A 5,190-nucleotide genomic window follows, 5' to 3' on the forward strand; every position below is an offset into this window, starting at 1 on the left:
CAGAGTGTTGATTCTTTGGAGTTACAATAGATAACACGTTCTCAGATCATGCAGTTATTGGCAACACATTAACGTTCATAAGTCTGTTTTGTCATTGGGGGGCACTGTTGAGCTGCAGTGGGTTTGTGTGATCTCTGAAATATTCATGGAGCAGTAATGCACAATGCTACATAAAGGATTTCTAACTTACTCTGACATCGGTATGAGCCAGTTTACTGGGTGACTATTCCAGCAGCTCCACCTCCTCACCTGATCCCTCGCTATTGTCTCCTTTTCTGTTCCCTTTCTCTTCTTCTTGGCCTTTTCCCCTTTCTCACCACGGGTACCTGCCTCAGCTGAGAAAGACCACTGTTGTCAAATAAAAGGCTTTTAGGGTGCCGTAGTTGTTAAATATGGGTAATGAAGTGCTAAGCATCTAGTAGCTGTGGTGAAAGGAGACGTACGGACCTGCTGGACGAATATCAGCGCAGACTAACGGAGCCTCGCAGTAGCTCTTGAAGAACAAAAAAATCTGTTCAGGAAGATTAACTATTGAAGAGGTTTGGGACAACTACGTCCTCGTACATCCTGGCCCAAGAATCCAGTATAAATGTGCATGCATTTACTTGGAAGCTTTATACATCAGCTACTTAAGTGAAGGTACAGATGATAAAAAACGAAATGAAGAAATATTACAAAAAAAAAAAACTCCCCCTGAGCAATATAAATTTTGTAAGCACTGAGCACAAAGGTTACTGACTGTGCTTTACCCCAATGTCTGACAAAGATTAAGTATTACAAAACAGCCTCTCACATGTTTACCCTTTCTCAAGTGTTAGTATTGTGTGAAAGTGATTAAGCAATAAAGTTCTGTTCTTAGTACTACTCGATCTCCAGTATGCTTAAAGTCATAACACAATTTTCAGTGTAACCTTGTTAATGAAAAGCTAATAGTGAGAAGGAAAAGGGGGGAACCTGCCTGAGTCTCAGGCAAAGAGATTTGGAAATAGATCTGAAAAACTTGGAGAAAGTCACATGAGAAAAGCTGTAGAGGGTCAGGATGCAGGGGAACTAATAACTTGCACATATCCTCATGTGGCTCCAAAGATGAGCTGGTGAAATAAGATTAGATTTTGATATTAGACACCTGATATATCCTCTGTGCTTTGAACATGTAATGCATGGTCGCTGCTGGAGAAACTTGCCTTCTGCTAGCTCAGTGGAGCGGCAATAATGTTGATGTTAAAGGCTGCAGGAGCCTGGGAAGGAGCTCTGAGCGGCTGCCAGAACTACAGTGTACAGTACAAGTTTCCAAAACCACACACCAAACTCTGACCCGATGTTAAAAACGCCACAAACTCATTGGCTCTTGCTTTGGCCCACATTGTGCTCGACTTTATGTCATGGGTGTGTGAAAGTCTGAAGTTTGATCTAGTCACATGCGAACTTGGGAGTAGTTTGTGGCATTTCACATGCAAGGAATTCACTTGGATAGTCACATATTCTCTTATTCTCATTTTCTTTCTCCTCTGAGTATTGAATTCATACACTGCGCATAAAGAGAAACGTGGAACAAAATATAGTTTTGATCACATAATTTTGTTTGCTAAAGCTTTATTTATATGGTGCTGTAATTTTCTAATTTATTTCCTAACAGTTACCAAGACATTTCTTGGAAACCAGTTGTGTCATTTGGTACAAATTTCAGGGAAAATAATAATCTCTTTAGGAGAAATGCTTCATTTAAACCTGGGCAAATATTCCTCTTTTTTCACTTATTATTGGAAACTTATGCTGTGTCTGCGCATTACCGTGTGTCTGTCCTTACACTGTTGGGGTTTTTTTTTCTCCATGTTTAGCCAACCAGCTTTAAATAGCCCTCAAGGTTTGCTAGTAAACAGCTAAACAGCTTCTATTAGTACCAGCTGGGATGGTGGCTTAGTGGAACCATTTAAGCAGTTAATAAGGATCGTTCAGAAATTATCTGGATGACAAGAAATACTATTTTATTTTAACTGGCATTAAAATGAGATTATTTTAGCTGTCTTGCCAAGACTTAGATGGGAACTTTGATAACTTTGATATCACTCTCAAGTATATAAGAAAAAGAACAAGCAAATTTAAGGAGAGTGGGTAAGCCTATTGATTATAGTAATTACTGTGTTTGAGTAGATTGTTGGGGCCCCTCATCAAATGAAAGAGCAGAGACTTAGCTAGTACTTGCATACACAATACAATTTATCCACTGTTAATCCAAACCCTCTCTGGCTGTTTTGTATAGGTGTGTAAAGCGTTGAACTCAGTGCCCTAAATGCATTCTTAGTATTGTTGACGTCTGTGCTTTTGTGTACCACGGATGCTATTATGTCACTTCCCTCCCTCTCTCTCAGTATTCACTTAATTGTGCACTCCCAGGACACTGAAGTTAAGAAAGAGCCGCTCTGTGTGTTCGGGTGTGTGGATGTATGTGTGTATCACATAAGAATTAAGCCCATTTAGTGTTTTGAGGGTTTGGGGTCAGATTTCCTTCATGCCACCACCAAGATCGATGGAAGTGACCTCTGACTGCTGCAATTTGTATATAAACACAGTTCTGGCCAATCACAACATCTCGTGGGATGGTGCCAACCAATGAGAACCCCTGGAAGCATCATGCTCTGTGGCACTCCTATCTTTTGTCCGTCAGGATTAGTGCCATGGCAACGCTGGTCGCCTGGGAGGTGAGTTTCCCAGAGCAGCAGGACAAGCACAGAAGCAGGCCGCTTGAGTCCAAGTCTTAACTTCCTCTCTGGCCAAATGGAAAGCTGGTCTGAAGCAGTGTGTATGTGCGTGCGTGTCATTCTGTAAGTCCAAAACTTCCACCAAGACTGCCAACTCTAATGAGGTGCCAATGTGAGCCACAAGCTCAAAGTGTGTTTTGTCTGTGTGGGTGAGTAGGTGGGTTGATGAGGGGCCGTCCTTGTGTGTTCTCTTCTCTGTGGAGCTCTCTGTAGAAAAGTCACCCCACTCTCATTCTCTTTTCTCTTGGTGGACTACATTAGCCAGAAGGGCGGAGGGCCAGGCAGCTGAAATCACCGCTGCTGACGAAGCATGTGACTCCAGACCGAGGCCCCTTTGTTTGGATGGTTACAGCCAACACACAGTCCTGGAAATGCAGCGTGACAAGGGAATAGACGAGCATGGGAATGAATGGACGGCAGTAATAATTAAAACCTGATTATCTGTTTTGTGATTGCCGAGAGGAAACATCTGCAACGGTCTGAGAGTTACAGCCCTTTGGCAAATAAGATGTTGACCACAAATGTGATCAGAAATGGGGTGAAAATCCAAAGACTTCAGTGCGTTTACATTTTTCGAATGAATCCTCCATGCAGTTGTTTTTATTGTTAGTAAACGAATCCACCATTAACTCCCAGGCTGAATTCACGATGCTTTCACAGTATTCACAGGGTGCACACACACCCAACCGCTTCTATTTGATATTGAATTAGCTGAATTGGCAGTAATTCCACGCAGCTGTGAAGAGTGAGTGAAGTGTGAGCGCTGAAGCTAGTGTAAGTGAGATACAGTTGCAAACCTTTACGCTGACTTGATTACAGTAAATCTGCTGTAGAGTGAGTGAACTGGACCCCGCAATTAAAATTAAAACTACTTCATGGAGAGAAGGAGGTAATTGAATGATTATATGATGATGATGATAAAAAAAAAAAATGATTATAAATGTGACCAAAAATATCGATTTATTTTCTCATTGGTTATGACAGCTGGGTAAGAATAAAATATATATGTGCAAGGGTGAGAAGTGAAAACAATGCCCTGTATTCTGCTGTGTTGTTTTCGTGTATGTATGTAATTGAGGTTTCTAACTCAGAAACCCTCACATTCTTGGATTGCAAGGGCATACGAGTCATATGGCACAAATTACATAGTGGAAAGCTCAGCTGTCAGGCAATGTAAAGGCCTACAATGGGATCATCATGGCCAAGATTTGCCCAGCAGACTGTCCAGAATCTTTCATTGGACAGTAGCCAATCGTGTTTTTCTCTGTAACTTAAGCCAAGTTCATGCTGCTTGTTCTGGCTAAGACTGCTGGATGTGAGCCAGGATAAACCAAACAACTGATGTTCGCTTAGTGTCTCTCAAACAAGATTTGCTTCATACAATACTCAATAAGGAGGCCAGTGATTTCAACACTGCTGAGTCTCTCTATATACTGTAAATACAGTATATATGCTCAGCCAATGTGTTAGGACCAGCTGTTCAAATTAATACAATAATGGATTCGACCAATCATAAGGCAGCAAGACAATGCATTTAGACATGTAGACATATTCAAGACGATCTGCTGGAGTTCAAACTGAGCATCAGTATGGGGAAGAGAGGTGATTTAAGTGACTTCGAGCATGTTGATTTGAAACAGGCTGGTCTGAGTATTTCACAAACTGCTGATGTGCTGAAATTTCCCCAAACAGCCATCTCTAGGGTTTACAGAGAATGGTCTGAAAAAAAGAAATATCCAGTGAGGCCTGTTCTCTTGGTGAAAATGTTTTTGTAAATCCTTGAGATCAAAGGAGAATGGCCATACAACTTTGAGCTGATGGGAAAGTAGTAAAAGTAACTCAAATAACTATTGGTTACAAAAAAGGTATGCAGAAGAGCAGCTCTGAAGGCACAGCATATCAAACCTTGAAGGAGATGAGCTCAAGCAGCAGAAGACCACACTAAGTACCACTTCTGAAGCTACAGTTTGCACAGGCCCACCAAACTTGAAAAAGAGAAGGCTGAAAATTGCTGCTCATCAATTTGATAAGCCTCGATTCCTGCTGTGACATTCAGAAGGTAGGGTCAGAATTGGTTGTACAACATGAAATTATGGCTGTACCCTTATTTGAATCAATATGGTGATATAATATTGTGCAGGATGTTTTCTTGGCACTACACTTTTAATATGCCGATCTGACTATTGTTCCTGACTATATCCAGTCCTTTATGACACGGCTATCCAACTCCAGTCCTTGAGAGCTACTGTCCTGCAGCTTTTAGATACATCCCTACTCCAACACAGCTGAATCAAATGATTGGATTACCTCTTCAGCATGTCATCAAGTTTGGCAAAGGCCTGGTAAAAAAAACATTCATTTGATTCAGGTGTGTCAGAACAAGGATGCATCTAAAAGCTGCAGGACAGTAGCTCTCGAGGACTGAAATTGG

The sequence above is a fragment of the Perissodus microlepis genome, chromosome 15 (genome assembly GCF_051167445.1).
Source record: "Perissodus microlepis isolate ML-2025 ecotype Zambia chromosome 15, ASM5116744v1, whole genome shotgun sequence".
NCBI classification, from domain to species: domain Eukaryota; kingdom Metazoa; phylum Chordata; class Actinopteri; order Cichliformes; family Cichlidae; genus Perissodus; species Perissodus microlepis.